We start from the raw sequence: 10,044 nt of genomic DNA, 5'->3' as shown, positions 1-10,044 counted from the left end.
AATCCTAAGAAAATAAAAAAGAAGCATTTCATTTCTCAATTTTGAACTATACTACAAAACTAAAATAATCAAATTATATTACTGGAATAAGGATAAACCTATAGAATAATGTAATGGAACTGAGAGTTCTGAATTAACTGCCCTCCCCAGATTTAAATACAGCTGACAGGAGTTAAATGTATAAAATGGGGTGAAGATAATTTCTTCAAAATTGGATGTAGGGAAACTTAATATCTATGGGTTTATAAAATAAATTTAACACCATACATACATCACATCATTTTTTCTTATTAGCCGGGTGCATTTTTTTTCTTTCTCTCTCTCTCTTTTTTTTTTTTTTTTTTTGGTAGTTGCGGCCAATTTTTTTATCTTCTTCCTTTTTTTTTCTTATACTTTTTATCGCAAACGACAACAGAATAGATAATCTACAACAAACTGTAAAGTGGAGACCAGTTGCACTAGTATTCTGGGGGGAAAGGGGGAAACAGGGGTGGAGGGAGGACAGCACTGGGGGTGGGAGTGCCCCTCATTCGTTGTCACTATGTACCATAAATAATTCTGTGAAAAAAATAACTGTAGTAGAATGCCTGTCTCGAATACAGGCAGGGGAAGGGAAGGGGAAAGGGGGGAATGTTACACTGGTGAAAGGGGGGTGTTCTGTTTGTGACTGTAACCCAACTATGTTCATGTTACTTAAATAAAAAATATATTTTAAAAAAAGCAACACTGAGAATGGCACAGTTAGAAAGTTTTTTGGTAGATATAATCCAGACATTCACTTTTGGATTTTTATCCTCAGTCTTTAAATTTTTCATTAAAAAAAAAATATATATATACATATCTTGTTCATTTCTGTATAGAGTATACTAGCTAAGATACATAATCAAAACTGAAATATATCATGTTGAGTGAAGTAAGCCCAACACATGATGATTGTAATTATTGGTGGCATATTTAATGTTGTAAGGGAGATATGCCTAGATCACCCTTGACCCCAGCACCTAGGGATGAGGATAAAGAAGAAAAGAAACCAATACGGGAAGGAAGAAGATTGGAAAGAGAAATAATGGAGAAAAAGAGGTCTGGATTTCATTTATATTGGAGATGCGGCAAAGTAGTTTATACTCAAAGCACATACTCAACAGCATTGAAAACATGGTATCTAAGCTGCAACCATCAATCTTTAATGGTGGAAAACTTTATGGTGGCAGGGAGAGGATAGGGGAGGTTGATTGGGTATGTGAGCACTGGTGATTGGAGTTGACACAGATGGTGGGATTAGAGTTGAAATATTATCTGCCTCAATTATCAATAACTTTGTAAGCCACTGTTTTTAAATAAATAAAATATTTTAACAAAAGAAAGTTTGTTGTCAGGGTTGTAATGAGAAAAGCTTCTTATCCACTGTTGATCAAAATGATATTTGGTTCAGTATGTATGAAAAGAAATATCTCAAAATTAGGAATAGAACTCCCATATGACCCAGCAATACTACTTCTTGGTATCTATCCCCAAAACACAAAACTTTATATAAAGGATATGTGTGCATACCTATGTTCATCACAGTGTTTAGTACAATAGCCAAGATATAGAAAGAGCCAAAATACCCAAATATAGATGAATAAATCAACTTGTGATACATATACACAATTTTATACTATGCAGATCTAAGGAAGAACAAAATTATGCAATTTTCTGTAATAAGTATGAAACTAGAATTTATCATGTTGAGTCAAGTCAGTCAGAAGGAAAGAGATAGATACAGAATGATCTTTACTATATTTGAGACTTAAGCATACACAAAAGAGTAGCAAGATAGAGCAAAGAAAACCACAAGAGAACTGATACACACAACTGAATTTGTGGGCAAGGCTGAAAGGAGAAAAAACTGAGTCTTTCGTGGAGGAAGATGAGTACATTAGTACATTACTTATTAGTACAGTGTGTTGGGAGTATGAACACACAGGGAAAAGTCATTAGTAGTACTTTACATGAGAAAACCTCAATCAATAAAAAGTAAACACAGAAACCTAATCTAGACTGCACCATCAGAGAAGACATTACTAAAACAAAGTGATATTTTAATTGTATGTAAGAAGACACTTATCCATCACTTGAGATACTGAGATGATAGGGCTGCTTTATATGGAGTAGAACTGAAAAATATCCACAGGATTTGTGGTTGACAGTGGTGAGTTAATAGGAAGTGGTAGAAAAATGGCACAAAAAGATATTGGTGAGCATTACATGAGTAGGACTAAATGAGGTGGGTGTGGTAAGGGGTGATATTGGATAATTATTGTGATAGGAATATTGGGAAGGAAAATGCTGGGAGAACAGGTGGATTTGCTGCTCCTGGTAAACAATGTCAAAAAATACAACTGACATAGATAAATGAGTCAGAGAAGATGATGACATTTAAATAGATTAGAAGAATAATGGATGAAATGACATTACCTTTAAGGAGAGGAATTGTGAGCACAGAGTTTAAGGCACATGCTTAGCATGCAGTCTACATTGATTAGATCCCAGGGAGTTATATACTTCCAAGCACAATCAGAAATGATCCTTGGGCAAACTGGGTGTGGCCCAAAAACTACAAATTAAAGAATAAAAAGAAAAGCAAAAGAGGAAAAGAAACCCAAGGCTTTTATTTTTGTATAATAATTTTTATTTTGACCAAAGTGGATTACAAATCATTCACAGTAAAATTTTAGGTATATAGTGACATTGAATCATGGACATTTGCACCACCAATATTGTTCTCCCTCTCCCCCCATTCCCAGCATGCATTCCATATTCTCCTCTTTGCTCCCCTGGCTGCTAGTATAAGTGGTCTCCTCTGTATCTAGCTTGCTGTAGATTGGGTAATGATACTGTTGTCATTCGCTTTGAATTTGGTACCTAAGTCTGATCATTTTTTATTTCTACTCAATGTTCATACGACTGTTTGGTCTTGGTAACCTCCACTATTTCCCCCTCAGTTTGTGAGGCAGAACAAGATGGTTCAAGTTATGTGGTTCTGTTTGAAGGAAAAAAGAAAAGGGGGGAATCAAACAAGCAAAAAAATGGGAGGAGTCCTTCTTGAGGCTATAAATATCTGTTTAAGAGAAGAAAGGGGAAAAGGAAGAAAAACATAGCAACAATACTAAAAAAATCAAACTAAAAACTCGAAAAGCACCATAGCAATAAATACAGCAAGCAAACAATAATCCCAGTCCCTAAATAAAAACAAAACAGAGCTCAAAAACAAATCAAAACAAGGCAAAACAAAACAAAACAAAAACAAAAACAGCAACAATAACAATAACAATAAAAATTAATTTCTGCTTTTTTTGCATAGGCACAGTAAATATTGGGGAGGTTAGAAAAGGAATTCCCTTGGCCTAAGAGGTACAGGGTTTCTCTGCCCTTGAAGTGTACTGTCATGTGTATAACTCCCAGGTTCCGTACCTGTTTGTTTACTCTCCCCTAGGTCTTTTTGTGGTGTCTGGAAACTATCCGCTCAGTCGTGGATGATGAGATCAGGCCTCTGTATCTAGATGTCTTGGTATTTACACAGGTCATAGGATGGAGCCTAGGATGGAGTCCTTCCTTACGGTTCTAGAAGTTCTGTTCCATCACTGTTGTTTTAATCAGTCTTCAGTAGTTGATGGTCTTGGTGTTTGCATGGATCCTAGGTCGAAGCCTAGGATGGAGTCTTTCATTATGTTTCCCAAAGTTCTGCTTGATTGCAGTTGTCACAGTCAGACATCTGGATTAGAGATCTTGGTTTTTGTACAGATCGTAGGCCAAAGCTTAGACTAGGGACTTTTTTATTGGTCCCAGGATAAGTTCTGCCCAGTCATGTTTGCCACAGTCAGTCTTCTGTAGTTAGTGATCTTGGCTTTTGCACAAATCAAAGGATGACATGTCTTCTGGTTTCATCTTATGATGGTGAGGTAAGACAACCTGTTCTTAGATCAAGTTGTTGCCATTTCCTCATTGTTACGGTGTTGTATCAAACTGGCGTGTGTTGGTGTCAGAGCAGTATTAAGAATCTCCCAGAAAGAATTTGGTTCCTGGAGCTGTTGCTGAAAATTTTGTCGGCTCTATGTCTGAGATCTAGGGTTCAGAAGAAACCCAGGGCTTTTAGAATGTCAAGTGGCAGGTAAATTAATTCAATATGAAGCTAGACAGGAGGAAAACTATGCAGGACCTTGTGGATATGAAAGAAATAAAGTAATATAGAAAATAACTAAATAAAATCATAACACTTGAAATAAATTTATGGGTCCTTTAAGACAACAATGGTATAAATGTAGAAATTAACTATCTGTTTATACTTCAGCTCACCAGCATTTTTTGTTATCTCTTCATTCTCTCTTCATTCCCATTCTCTTACTAATATACATAACAAGACACTAGGAGATATAATTTGTTCCTCATAGAAAAAAAAAACTAGGAAAACTTTAACAGTGGAGACTACACAATATATGACTGAAAATTATTGAGTCATGGAGGAAATCAAAGACGAATAAAACAAATTCCTAGAATCAAACATGAATAAAAACACAACCTGTCAATATCTATGGGACTCAACAAAAGCAATAAAATAAAGGGGAATTCATAGAAATACAGCTCGACTCAGGAAATAAGAAAATGATCATATAAATAATCTTAAATTCACATATTAAGTAATTAGACTATGAATAACTTTAAATGATATCTAAGTGCAAGGAAATAAATCATAAAAATTAGAGTTGAAATAAATTATAGACATAAAAATACAATTCAAAGGATCAATAAAAATGAGTTGGTTCTTTCAAAAAATAAATAAGATTAGCAGTCCCATACCTAGACTCACAAAGAATAAAAGAGAGAGAAAACTTTAATAAGTGCTAATGCATTTTAAAATTTACATAAAACAGATAAATTTTACAGATGCAAAATGTAATCAGAGTAAATAGCATTAAGAAAATTTTAAGGGGGAATCTGAATAGGCCTATAAAAGAATAAAAGTTTGTTTTATTCTAAGAAAGGGAATACTGGCTTTACATTAGAAAATATTATATTATAGATAATGCTTCAGTGTCTGTGTTTATAAGTAAAAGATTATAATAAAGTATGTATGAATATAAAAACCTCATCAGTCATATAATACTTCATATAAATGAAAATGTTAATTTGTTATTGCAAATGTATAAAATCCCTTAGCAAGTCAGGAGCAAATAAATCTTAATTCAGTAGAGGAAAACCCTAAGGTCCATGAGTAAATGCCATACTCAATGATAATTGCTGCGATGTTTGTCTTGCCATTTTTAAAAATATATTTTATCTAGGCACCATGATTTTAAATTCTATTCATAATTGAGATTAAAGTATACAGTGTTCTACCATTAATCCCACTATCAGTGTCTTCATGTTTTCTCCCAAATTCAGTCTGCCTCTTTGACAGGTACAGTACTTTGGGTTTTTTTATCCAATGTGGTTTACAATACTGTTAAATGTGGGGTTTCATGCATAACACAATCTAGCATCAATTCCTCCCCTAGAGTGTCCACTTCCTTTTACTACATTCACAATATCCCCACCCATCTTCTTCTCACAAGAGGCTTCTTACTAAAGACCCATTCTCAGTTTCTGTTACTTTAGGGCATGTTTTAATCTCTTAATATGTTTCTTTATTTCCCATATAGCATTTGTTTTCTCTTAGATGATGTCTCATGTGTACTGGAAAATATGTGTTCCACTTTTGAGGGATGTGTCTGCTAAGCTTATTTTTTCCAATTTCATCCTTTAAAGCTATTGCTTCCTACATAATAGAAGAATTTATTCACACAACTGCATTAGGGGGTTTGAATGGGAGGGTACTGGGGTCCTTGGGAGAGGGAGGTTAGTATACTGGTCTGGTTTTAGAAATATGTGCATTAGAAACAATTAATATAATATTGTAAACCACAAAAATCTCAATCTATTAAAAGAGCCAGTGTTCTCTTGCTGAGTTTGAGTTTATTTGATTTGTCAAGGGGTGATAGAATAAAATTTAAGTGGCTATGAAGATCTTCCTTCAGGTAGTTGCTTTAAGTATTTTCATAACTTTCTCATTAGGTGCAGATGTTTAGAACTGTGAGTTCTTCCTAATGTATCTACCTCTTGATCATTAAGGAATAACAACTCCTGTCCCTTACAGATTTTTTTAAATTTGAAGTCTGTTTTGTCTGACATGAATATGGTCACACAGATCATTTTGAAGGGAGTTGTTTGCTTGGTAATATTATTTTCCAACCTTTGAATTTGAGCCTGTTCTCCACGATTGTTCAAATGAATCTCTTGTACTCACTGGTGAAAATAGAAAGCTTTCCCTCTAAGATTTGACAAAATACAAGATTACTCACTCTCAGCATTAATATTCAATATAGTGTTTGAAGTTCTTGCCATAGTAATCAGGCAAGATTTAAAAAATATGGTCATTAACTTTGGAGAAAAAAAGAAGTTAGGTTTTCACTATTTTCAGATGGCATGCAATTATACTTAGAAAACTCTGAAAATTACAAAGTATCTCCCAAAAACAATAGACTGTACAGGAAGATGACAGTCTGTGAATCTACACACATAAATATCTGATGAGTAATGATGTAGAGCTTTTTTTCATATGTTTTTGGATGTCTGTATTATTTCTTTGAGGAATTATCTGTTCATCCCTTCTTCACATTTTTGGACAGGGTAAGATTTTTTTTAATCTTTTTAAGCTCTGTCAGTTTCATGCATTTTAGATATTAACCCATTATCAGATGGGTATTGGGTGAATGTTTTCTCCCATTCTGCAGGCAGTCATTGTATCACAATTATCATTTCCTTGATGTAGTTCCACTTGTTTATCTTTGTTTCCACTTGTTTGATCAGTGGTATTTCATTCTTGAAGGTGACTTTAGCTTTAATGTCATGGTCTGTTCTGTTTCTTTTTTTAAATTAAAATAGATGTAAATTTTAATGTTCTTGTAAACTATTGCTGTCCCAGTTTAAAGAGATTCTAAGTTAAATTATAAGCAATAATATTAGCTTAGTATACTGAAAACTCATTCTGGCTACATTGTAGGTAAACAAAATGGAAGGAGTAACAAAGTAGAAGGGTCATGGATAAGACTGAAATAATTCAGTAAGTTATCACTATGTCATGCTTTTTTATGACATGTGTGGGGTGACTCCAGAACAAAAGCTCCCCTGAGAGACCCTTTCTTGGGTCTCACAGTAGTAGAACTAGACTTTCTATACAAAAATTATTTCCTAATCTGAATCAGGATCTAAATCCTTAAGACCCACTGACTGCCACAATCTCTTAAGAATTACCCACAAACTAATACGTACTCTGCCAATTGTCAACTATATGATTAACATTGGGTAACATTGATTAACTGTATCACTTATTAGCCCACAGTCAAATTCTTAGTTTAGTTTGTAACTGTGATTTGTTATACTCACAAGTTATCTGCAACTTACCCTAATTGGAATCCAGTTTCCAGATGTTACAAAATCTTAAATAACAAATCATAATAACAAAATCTTAAACTACAATCTTGAAGATCTGATTTGGGCCTGGTGGTGGCTTTTGTTGCAGGAGTTTGGATATTGAAGATATATCAATTATAGAAAAGAGTTCCTAAAATCAGAAATTCAAAAAGATTAAGAAAGAATAGAAAGTATATAGTGGTCATATGGATAGTCAAGGTATTACGGTGCATGAGTCTAAGAGGTGTTTATTTATTCCACAGCACCAAAAAGCCTGCCACACATTTCCAGGTGTGACCCTCTTGTATTCTGAACACAACCCAAATAGTTGTGGTAGACACCACTCAGCTCCACAGGGCCCAAGTACCACCAAGTCTTTGGGAGCTAGTATTAAACCACCAGCCCATATGTCCAAAGTGTTTGGCAAATAATCCCCCAAACTAAAATCAGAAGAGATCAGGAACAACAATTGCTGCAAGCAGCTTCTGTCTTGCAGCGCCAGTGCTATTTCGGTGAATCCACTTCAGGGAGAGTGGGTTGCCGGGCCGGCATACAGAGAAATATAAAAGGAATGAAACCACACACAGAGAATGTGGGGTCAACACGTTTCTGGCAGGAGTGCAACAAGCTTATTTTTCAAACAAGGGGTTTTATAGAGGTAAGCCAGTCACAGGTGAAGAATAATCACAATCACAAAGCAATGTACAAAAGTAACAATACCTAAGCTATGGTTGTGCCCACAAAAATTCCAAGTTACAAAGGAGGTCATAACCCAAGGCAACTCTTTGCAAGCTTACTTCAAATGCAAAATCAGGACTAGGAGGAAACAGGAAATATTTATAAACTTGATCTTCCTGGGCTGGACTCCATTGTTTTAGGGGTCAAGTAAAGGAAAGAGCCAATAGCTCAGGGGTCTGCTCTATGGCTTCGCCCTTGACCACCAGAAACTGCAGCTGCAAGGACATACTTGAAAAAGAGAAAGAACATTGTCTTTGATTTTAGGGCTAAATATATCCAGAAAAGGGGTTCTCTTAGTAATCTTTGGTGCTGGAATTTCTGAGCCAACTTATTTGATAGAGCCCACAATTTTGCCTGAAATTTACAAGGAGAGAAGCCAAATAATGACCGAAAATGTAATGCCAAGCATCTCTTTGGAAACTCCTCAACCATCCACGCAGGAGAAAAAGGTGTCCACAGCTGGTCTTTTGAGGAACCTCTTGGGGATATTTTCAGTTCTTTCCACCAGGAAAATATGAGAATACATCTGGTGGGCTGATCTCCCCCAAAAGTTTATGTATGCGTGGCAAACAATAGTCAGCAGAAGTGACATGAAGTCAGAGTTACAAAAGAGATACACAAAACAAAGCAGTCATTCCCAAAGTAAGAATTTATAAGACAAGAATTCCTTCTTTCTTCACCAGGCACTGTATAAAAATAGGTATGAAAGAAGATTAATCATAAAGATTAATGCACATATTCAAGGTTTTGTGTTAATTTTACTAGTAAGCATCCAGGAGAAATATAACAAATGGATTTTAAATTTAGGTTCTTTATCTTTGGAGCAGACTCTTTCAGGGCATTGCTTACTTCCTCAATCCTAAAGTCTGTCCTCTCACAGTGCCACAGGGCCCTGGGTCATCTTTCCTAGCTCCTTTTTACAAGGCACAAGAGTCTTAGTGTTTCCTAACATATTTTAACTTTGCATTTTAATAGCATATTTAACAACTGTCTTTAAATGATAAAACCCATTGAGATCAGTTGGGTCTCTAATATATATGGAAGAATTTGAAAGGCTGATTACAAATTTATTTTTTTATTTTTGTTATGTTCAAAAGTCTGAAATGATATTTAGTGGGCTAAAGTCATAGTGTAAACAAGACTGGTTTTCTGGAGCTCCCAAGAGAAAATTCAGTTCATTTGCCTTGGGTAGCCATTGGTAGAGCTTGTGTCCCTTGGCTTTTGGTATCTTCCTCTGTCTTCAAAATTGGTGTCTTCTATCCTTTAGTGTTTTTATCTATCTTCCAATTTCTTCTTTTATCATCACATCATATTTCTTCTACTTTTCTTCTCCTAGTCCCTATTATTAGGACCCCTGTGATTACATTGAGCCCAAAGATCTTCCCACATCCAGATTCTTATCTGATTCATATTTGCAAAGTCTTTTAGTGTTTAAGGTATATATTCACTGGTGGATATATTAGGATATTGTAATTCCCCCTGACATATGAACATTTAAAATGCTACAACAGTTCACCTTTATGGACCTTGACTTAGCTTATGTATTGGAGATATTAAGTAAATATCAAAGAGCTCAATGTTGCCTTTGCCTAGTTATTACCACATTCCAAAGGATGCAAGCAGATGGATAATATGGTGGGGAGAGGGATGGAGGAATAGCATATGCCACATGAGTTTTGCAATAAGATATTTGTAATTGGGCTCTTACCTGAGTAACTCCGTTGCCAATTAGGACCAGGTTTTACCGTGGGCTTTCATTTGAAGCTTCATTTCATGACAATTTATTTCAGTGCTTCAGCTGCTTTTCCAGAGCAATTT

At 35.1% G+C, this 10,044-nt stretch overlaps 1 pseudogene; it reads left to right on the top strand.

Moving 5' to 3' along the window:
• The first annotated feature begins 1,104 nt into the window (after nucleotides 1-1,104).
• Nucleotides 1,105-10,044, top strand: part of LOC125998994 (40S ribosomal protein S4-like) — a 114,660-nt pseudogene continuing 105,720 nt past the window's right edge.

This window comes from Suncus etruscus, chromosome X (assembly GCF_024139225.1).
Source record: "Suncus etruscus isolate mSunEtr1 chromosome X, mSunEtr1.pri.cur, whole genome shotgun sequence".
Classification (NCBI taxonomy): domain Eukaryota; kingdom Metazoa; phylum Chordata; class Mammalia; order Eulipotyphla; family Soricidae; genus Suncus; species Suncus etruscus.
Note: the sequence above shows the minus strand (reverse complement) of the source record. Positions and strands in the feature narration are given on the sequence as shown.